We start from the raw sequence: 9,333 nt of genomic DNA, 5'->3' as shown, positions 1-9,333 counted from the left end.
TGTGTGCTCTTAATCCTAATATAATAACAAGCACATATATTTGATATTTATTTCTTTAATTTATCAATGGGTGAGATTTAGTTCGATGAATCAATAAGCCCGATAAGTTGGGAAATGATATCACTTATAGTGTGTATTGCTGATTATAGAAGGAAACTGTGTCCTAGTGATCTAGGTTGAGAATGTCCTCAAGAGGAGCTCATAAGGATTGTCATGTTAAACCCTGCAGGTGGACTTAATCCGACATGATAATAAGGTTGAGTGGTACTACTCTTGGACTAAGATATTAATTAAATGAGTTGTCAGTAACTCGCTTAATTAATGGACATTTGACATCTTAAACACAGGGAGACTAACACACTCATAATAAGAAGGAGCCCAAAATGTAATTTGGGATTGGTGCGGTAGTTCAATAATAGTTCTTTAGTGGAATGAATTATTATTGATGGAATTAAGTTGTGTGTTCGGGGCGAACACGGGAAGCTTAATTTCATCGGGAGACCAAAACCAATTCCTCCTCTCGGTCCCTATCGTAGCCTCTTGTATATAGAGATTTATACCCACCACATACCCACCTTCTTACCCAACCAATAGGGGCCGGCCAAGCTAAGCTTGAAGCTCAAGCTTAGGGCCGACCAAGCCTAAAGGTGGCTGGCCAATAGCTTGGAGCCCAAGCTTAGGTGGCCGACCACATCATATTAAAAAGGATTTTTAAAATTATTTCTTATGTGGATATCATAGTTTAAAAAGAGAGTTGAAGATTAAATCTTTCCTTTTAAAGCTTTCTACAAAAGATTAAGAAAAGATTTGAAATCTTTCCTTATTTGTAGATTGAAAGGAGATTTTATTTTTAAGAAAAACTTTCCTTTTTAACCATGATAATAATTTAAAAGAGAAGTTTAAAAATTAAATATTCTCTTTTATTAGTTTCTACAAAAGATTAAGAAAAGATTTGATATCTTTCCTTATTTGTAGATTGAAAAGAGATTTTAATTTTTAGAGATAACTTTCCTTTTGGAAATTATCCACATGTTTAAAAGAAGAATTTTAATTTATAAAATTTCCTTTTTATTAACCAATCATGAAGGGATAAAAATTATTGGAGAAATTTTTATAAATTTCTAGAAACAAATTAGGAAGTTTTAATTCTTGTGTGAATTAAATTTTCCTTGTTTTGGGGAATTAGAAGTGGTCGGCCATTATTATTAAAAGAAAAAAAATTGTTTTTTAATTAAAATAATTTTTCTTTTTATGACAAAAGAATTAAGGAATTTTTTATTAAAATTTCCTTATTTGTCAAGACCAAGGATTATAAAAGAGGGGGTAGAGGTGCCTTCACGGGTGATCAACTCTATTATTCTTCTCCTCTCTTTTCCTCCTTGGTGGCCGGCCCTAGCTTCTTCCTCTTCTCTTCTTCTTATGGCCGGCGGCAACCTCTCTTAGAGCTCTTGATGGTGGCCGGTTCTAGCTAGGAGAAGAAGGAGAGAAAGGTGGTTTTGTTTATTGCATCCCTTGGAGCTTGGTGGTGGTGGCCGGACCTCTACTTCTCTTGGAGAATTGTGGTGGCCGAAACTTGCAAGGAAGAAGAAGGTGCTTGGTGGTTCTCATCTCGGAAGATCGTTGCCCACACAACGTCCGAGGTTAGAAGAGGAATACTGAGAAGATCAAGAGGTCTTTTAGAAGGTATAACTAGTAATTTTTCCTTTCCGCATCATGCTAGTTATTTATGGAAATAATACCAAATACAAGAGGCTTACGATTCTAGTATTTCGAATATGTTTTTCGAAGTTGTGTTCTTTTATTTTTCTTTTCCTTGTGATTTGATTGTTCTTTTTGGTTGACCTAAAGTTATTTTAGGAAATTAAATATTAGCTTTCCATAAAAGGTTTTGTCTAGTCGGTGGTGGTTGTTCCCATATTCAAGAAGGCCATGTGCCTCGCCACGTCAGTACTGGGAACCAATTATGGAAATTAATATTTAATGAAATTAATAACTTAGGTGATTTGGATCAAACGTGTTAAGTTCCGCAGGAGATCCAAGTCTAAACCTTAAAGAGCAAATAGATTAAGTTTTGGATCAAACGTGTTAAGTTCCGCAGGCGATCCAAAATTTAATTTAAAAGAACACATGGTAGCTAGGAAAAGGTTCAGACCTTTGTACAAAATTTTTGTACAGTGGAACCTCTAGGTTTTCCGAGTAGCAACCAACAACGTGTATATGTCATATCTATAACAAAATGTTACCTAGATATTACTACAGGTATAAAAACTATAAAATTACCTAATTTACTTATTTACTAAGTACCGTCTGAAGATGTCTTGTCACTGCTTAGCCCCCAAATAGGACCGCATCAAAATACCTCGGAATTCCGAAACGAGAAAATCGACGGAATCCGTACAAATCTGAAAATACCCAAATAAACTCGTAAACTCTAGAACGCGAGAAACAAGTATCAGAAATCCGCTCTGATACCAAATAAATTATCACGCCCTAGGTAGTCCCTGCCAGAAGAAATTTCGACAGCATCTCCCCTGTACGGGTGATAATATGAATCCAAAAATATATATATCTAAACCATCGGCCCACACGGCTGGAACAATACACACAAATAGTAAACAATCCACTCAGTTATATTCAACACTTCCACACAGGTATAATATTAACAATCCACGCAGTTATATAAAGGAAGACACATCGTAGATATATGTAAAACCTCCTATTCCACTACAACGAAGAAAACGAAGTCCACGAAGTAATGGAAATATCCGCAGCGGAAAACCAAAAGTAGTAAAACCAAGTGTTCGATATAAAGTCCACAATACAAAACCCACATCACAAGTATATAAGATGCAAAAGCAAAACATATCCCGACAACAGGAAAATCCTCGCGATAAAGGGGGCTAGCGAATGGAATATCTCCCGACGGCATCAACCTGAAATGTAGTAATACAATGGTGTGAGTCCAAAGAACTCAGCAGGTAATCCAATAGATATGTACATCAACATATAACTACCAGCAACAATCCTACGGTACAGTATCCTAACAATACAACATATAGTATAGTCTCCTAACAGTATAACAGGTATGCATAACTGAATAAACTGCAGTAAGCAACAATAGGCATGTAATACAGTCTACTACAAGAATATTAAGAAATGTAATACTGAAATAAACTGTACTCACCTGCGAGGCTTGGGAAAATGACTGTGGGCATACACAGACAAAGATAGTCAGAGCAATTAAGCATGTATCCTGTATGCATGACAATCATATGCAGTCACCCAAGTGCAGCATCCAATATGCAACAATCACAATAATTGCAATCTGTGCATATGATGCAATATGACATGGTCACCCTTGACGCCAGTCAGCCATCTCACACACAATGGTGAGACCGAGTGGGTAGGGCTGTGACACCGTGCACTCTGCCGTCACTACCCCTGAAGAGTGTCCGAGTGGACGGGATGCTGTCGGAGTACACCTATCCTCCTACCTCAAATCAGAGTGAGGGAGCGTAACGCTCTCATCTCCCGGTACACAATGATGGGGAGGGACCCCGACGTGCTACCCCGCTGCATCGTGCTACCTATGAGCACCCCGGCGGTGCACCACTGAGCAACCTGCCATACACACCCTGAGTGCTGTGCCACTACCCATGCAGTGGTCACGCTATGTGCAGGCCCTCATGTAGTCGGCCGACAAGCTTAACAACAATGGAGTCGTCAATCGCCCAGTATGCAATCATGCGATATGGTGCGTGCGGTTACAATATGTCATACCTGAACATATCCTCCTCCATATGCATAGGTACCAATAAAACAAACGCATGTGTATAACAATGATATAAGCAACGCAAATCCAACATCATATAATAAGTATCCCCAGCAACTAATCAAGTGTAGATAAGCATTATAAATATCCATCTCTATGAACATATATACACATGACAAAAGATAAAGGCATCTAGTTCTATAGTAAAACAACTAACAGAAGAACATGTGATAGGTATCAACTAAGCCAAGACCAGGGAAGAGATAATCTACCATCTACCACTAGTAATTATATATAAACTACACATATCATAAGACATTATCAAAAAGATAAGTCAAAGGGTACCCGCCTCAAATAGAAGGTACAGTTAATCCAAATCCTAAGTCGAGACACCCATCTCGAATCAGAGTCCTGTGTAAACAAATACATTTACTTTTATTTAGCTAGAATACAAACAAATAGCTAAATAAATTCTAAATAGAAATTTAGCGATAAACCCTAAACCATATCCCTCAACCTTTCTAACGGTTAATTATGGTTAATTACCTGAACCCCAAACAACCCTTTAGATAGAAAATCCAAAACCTAAATCCATATAACCTAATTAATCTACACAACCTAATGATGAATAAATTATCAATAGGTATCAAGATCATACCTAATCATCTAACACATGACCATCTAACAAATATCCAAATTCAAAACATGATCTACAACATGTTCCACCCAAAATTCAATTCAAACCTAACCCTAATTCAATACATAGAGAACAACTCTTTCACCTTACCTTAATTCCAGTTGTTGTTGTTGCTTGATGGCTTACTGCCGAAACTAGAAAGTTCACAAATAGAACAGACCAGATCAAACCTACTATTGATGCTGGATTAAGGTGATTGTTACTGCCGGAACGAAGCAATCTACAGAAACAACACCTTGCTGGAATTCTTCCCACGGAACAAATCAAGATGATATCAAGCAAGAGTATTACTGATCAGAACAAGATTGAATATCACAGATCAACTAGTAGATCACACCATGGAAATTATAGATCAAACAATACCCTAACCTTACCTCAACCAAATGTCTCCAGAAGGTGTCACCCGATTCGATTCTGCGTACCAGGGATTCCTCTGACCCTCAATCAATAGCAAGGCAGAGGAGATCCAAGATCCAATCAGGGGAAAACCGCAATAGAGTGATCTGACACTTCCCCTAATCCAAACAAGAAGAATCATGAAGAACAAAACCCAAATCGGACGAAATCCTTGAATCTACGAAATGCCCGACGACGCTTACCTCTATCGATCACCTCTAGACGACATCACACAACCCAATCTAGCTGAGAAGATGCGGATCGCTCTGTGAGCAGCTCAAGAAGAGGAAAGGGAAGGTCGATTGGTTGGGAGACGACGCGATCAAGCCTCCGCTGTGCCCTAGCCGTACGACCAGTCGCTGAATCCACCGAACAACAACTCCTCGGCCGAAGACGCCCTAGAGCCCGCTGGTTTCCGCCAAGCTCCGGTGACTTGGTCCTTTGGTATCGTCGCCGAGTCGTCCGCGAGCGAGCACGTCGAGCGGAGGGAGATCGGGGGAGGAGAGATCGGGAATAGGATCGGGTGGAGACGACGATTTGGGGGAGAAAAGGAAAAGAAAGGAATTTATAATTAAAACTTTTCCTCACTTAAATGGGTATCCCAAACAGGCTTTACCCGAAGCCGAAATTTTGCCCTCAAACACCTGTCATACAAGCTCCGAAAAATTCCCAGAAAATTTCTAAAAACTCCGAAAAAATTTTATAAGGCTATTCGTCAAATAACCCTATTTATTTAAATTTTTCGATATCTCACATTAGGACGCTTGCTTGATTAACCCAAAACTAAGTTTGAATCTAACATGGGTTAAATAACCTTTTTCAATAAATTCAAAATTAATTGAAATCTAATTCAAAACTAATTCAAACTTAATTCAAACTTAATTAATTCAAATTTAATTAATTAAATTTCAAAATTAATTTAAATCTAATTCAAATATAATTCAATCTTAATTAATTCTAACCTAATTAATTCTAACCTAATTAATTCAAACCTAATTAATTCAAACCTAATTTAATTCAAACCTAATTAATTCTAACCTAATTTAATCCAAACCTAATTAATTCAAATTCAAACTTATTTCAAACTTAATTCAAACTTATTAAAAATTATTTTAAATTTATGTTAAAAATTATTTTAAAATCATTTTTAAAACTATTAAAAATTATTTTAAAACTTATTAAAAAATTATTTTAAAACTTATTATTAAAATTATTTTAAAACTTATTATTAAAAATTATTTTAAAACTTATTAAAAATTTTTTAAAACTTATTGAAAATTATTATTAAAAATTATTTTAAAACTTATTAAATTTTTTTTTCAAACTTATCAATTTTTTTAAAAAATTACTTGTTTAAATTGCTCTACTTAGTATTATGTTTAAATTCTTTGATAATTCTATTCTAAATTTACTTAGTTAATATTTTCATATTTTAATCATTTTTATCTAGAAAATGTTATGGTTAAATCTTACTTGGTTTTTTTGGTTCTGCCCCTATTTTTGATGTGTGTCAAAGGGGGAGAGATAGTGAATTCAGGAGGAGTTATTTATCTCAAGGGGAGAAAAATTGCTTGTTTATTTGCTTGTTGCATATTTGAACTTAACTTTGAACCTTAGTTGCCAAACATCAAAATGGGGGAGATTGTTGGTGCAAGATGCACCAGAATCAAACTTGAGTTTTGATGTTGTCAAAGGTTCAAATTAAGTCTTGTTATGATCTAACAAGTTGACTGAGTGTGCAGGATGTTTACTTAACCAAGAAAGACCTAGTTGGAGGCTAGGCAGGAGAAATCTTAGCAGATCGTGGAACCCAGGTGCAAGCTTGGCAGTATGATCGAGAGGTCTGGAGGACCTAAGATCAAGGGAAAAGTCCTGGCGAGCCGATCAAAGCTAAGTGAAAAGTCCAAACTAGATCTGGAGGATCTAAGTTTGGTGAGTAGGTTGAGGTAAATAACTGGAGGAGCGACAGTGAGGTCGGGTTTCCAAAGGGAACAACCTTAGGTCGCTGATCCAACTGAAGAAACCGGGAAGGTTTCTAAGTTGAGATCAAGACAGTTATACTCTCTTTCATATTATTAATCTTGCTACTGTTCTAACATCTGTTGTGAGATACGACAAAATAAAATAACCTATAATGATTTATGGGAATTTTATGACATTTTTCTGGGTTTATTTGGAGGACTTATGATAGTGTTTAAAGGGATAATGGAAATCACCATTTGAGAGGCTTATTAGGGAGTTAATTAGGTGGAGTAATTAAACCCTACCTATATAAACTAGAAGCTACAGTTCTCGAGCCCTAAAGGCCGCCTCATTCCCTTCTCATTCCCTTCGTGTTCACTCCGCCGAAAAGCCCGATTTCCCCTCGAGCTCACCCTATCCACCGACGGGATCAGCATCGACGCACGCCCGTGGTCGATCGCCGACGCTTGGTTGCGAGACGAGTCTCCGGCCTCCTCTACGTTTGGTCGGTGGCCTCATCTGCAGCGTTTCCTTCAAAACACCACTGCTCGCGAAGAATCCATGGTCGGGAGAGCAGATCTGAGCTTTGGGGATGCCGGAGGTTGAATCGCCATTCCAGAGCTCGAAGCTGGTCGAGGATCTGCACCTTAGGAAGATATCTTGTCTTCCCGAGCCTTAGGGCCGAGCCAAATTCGTCGGGATCTCTGTGCTACTTGAGGTATGTATTGTCGTGGAGGTAAATTGAGGTGAGGATGGTTTAGATTAGGGTTTCTTAGCTTTGAAGACCTGTGATTTGATGCCAGGTTGGGAGGATTGTATGGATTGAGGTATTGTTGTGGCAGTGGCTTGCTGGGAAGGGCTCGATCACAATTCCAGCAGCTGTTATTCATCCGGGATTTATAGGTAAGATATTTACAGTATTAAGATAGTAGACTTGTGGATCTGAGGTTGTATTCCATCCGAATTGTGCATTGATAGTGTGATTGCAATGGTTTGAAGGCTCTGTAGGAGCTCTGTTCGTGGATCTTGGCAGTGGGCATTACTGGAAGGTTTGAGCCGAAGACTTTACCTTCCGGCAGTGAGTGATCAGTGGGGTGTAAGGTAAGGTTTAGATTTTCCTATACCTAGTTTAATTGAATAAATATTTGTACATTGGTGTATTGGGAACAAATGCATGATTTGGGGAAATCCTAATTTTATGATCTGAAGGCATACGGTTAGGGTTGTGGATTGGGTATTAGTAGATCAGAATGGTTTCTTTGGTTAATGAATGGAACTCTGATTAAGGTCGTTTGTCTTGTACAGTAGTGTAGTTAATTAGTTCCATATGTATTCGGTTAAAATTGATACGTTGACACAGGACTTTGATCGGGACGAGCGTCGTGACGAGATTGGCGTTAGATTCAGCCTACACTTAGAGGCGGGTACTTTTACTTGTTTCTTTAGTTATTGTACTTGGTGCATGAGTAGCCCAGATAAAGTAGAGTTTATCTTGACTCCACTCATTTTATTTCTTGTGCTTGATACTTTATCCACTCAATCTTCGAGATGCTCACTTCCGTATCTATACAGTATCCCGTTGTTATTCTTGATAACTGGCAGATACTATATGCCATGTTTACCTGTTTGACTACTGTTTATTTATGCTTAGTATTAAGCATGCGGATTCATGTAGCATACCTGATTTTTTGTATATATGATGATTGTTGCATTATTCGCATCATGTCATGCATGCATCGCCGATGACCTTGGCTCCCTTGTGGTTGAGACGGTCATTAGCCAAAGCCGCACGCTCGGCCACTCATGGGTAGTGGCGGCTGGAGCGTGCCGCGTGTCCTGTCGCGCTGCACTCGGTCACTCATGGGTAGTGGTGGCTGGAGTTGTGAGCCACAGGGACCCTATTGCTATGTAGCTATTTAGCTACTATGAAAACTGTCCGCTCGGTCACTCGAGAGTAGTGGCGGCTGGAGTGTTGTACAGTTGTCATCGATCCGGCCTCTCGACCATACAGGGGTCGTGGTGCAGAGAGGTGGGCGGGGTGACTATCCGTGCATACGTCGTTTCTATTATACCTGCTTTTGCTGTTATATGTCTACTTATGCTGTTCTGATACCACATATATTTGTTATGTATGCTTGGACACTGTTTTCTTTTACAGTATACCTTACATGTGATCTGGGTGATTATGGGTAGTACTCTAACAGTTTATGTTTCCTCATACCTTATACTAGCTTAGGATGTGGTATCAGGTATGGATATATATATATACTTGGTTTTACACAGTAGTATCTGCTATTTATCTTTCTGAGACTGTATCTTTGTGTATTCCTGTTCTTTATGATACTCATGCACTATCTATTCTATTACTCGCTGAGTCTTTATACTCACCACCCACATTGGTAATTTCACCAGGTAGCTGATAGCGATACTAGTACACTTGGAGGAGGATCCCGACTGCCGGTCCCACATCACTTCCGAGGACGGTTTTTATGGTTTTGGTTTTTCT

The 9,333-nt window shown here is 38.4% G+C and overlaps 1 long non-coding RNA gene across 1 annotated transcript; it reads right to left on the bottom strand.

The window, feature by feature from the left end:
- Positions 1-2,879: 2,879 nt before the first annotated feature.
- Positions 2,880-5,384, bottom strand: LOC122053719. The gene is made up of 3 exons (XR_006132324.1): positions 5,069-5,384; positions 4,844-4,984; positions 2,880-2,933 (listed from the first exon to the last, which is right to left on the bottom strand). It is a non-coding gene; the product is annotated as an uncharacterized LOC122053719 (long non-coding RNA).
- Between the last annotated feature and the right edge of the window lie 3,949 nt (positions 5,385-9,333).

Source organism: Zingiber officinale, chromosome 3A, assembly GCF_018446385.1.
Source record: "Zingiber officinale cultivar Zhangliang chromosome 3A, Zo_v1.1, whole genome shotgun sequence".
Classification (NCBI taxonomy): Eukaryota; Viridiplantae; Streptophyta; class Magnoliopsida; order Zingiberales; family Zingiberaceae; genus Zingiber; species Zingiber officinale.
Note: the sequence above shows the minus strand (reverse complement) of the source record. Positions and strands in the feature narration are given on the sequence as shown.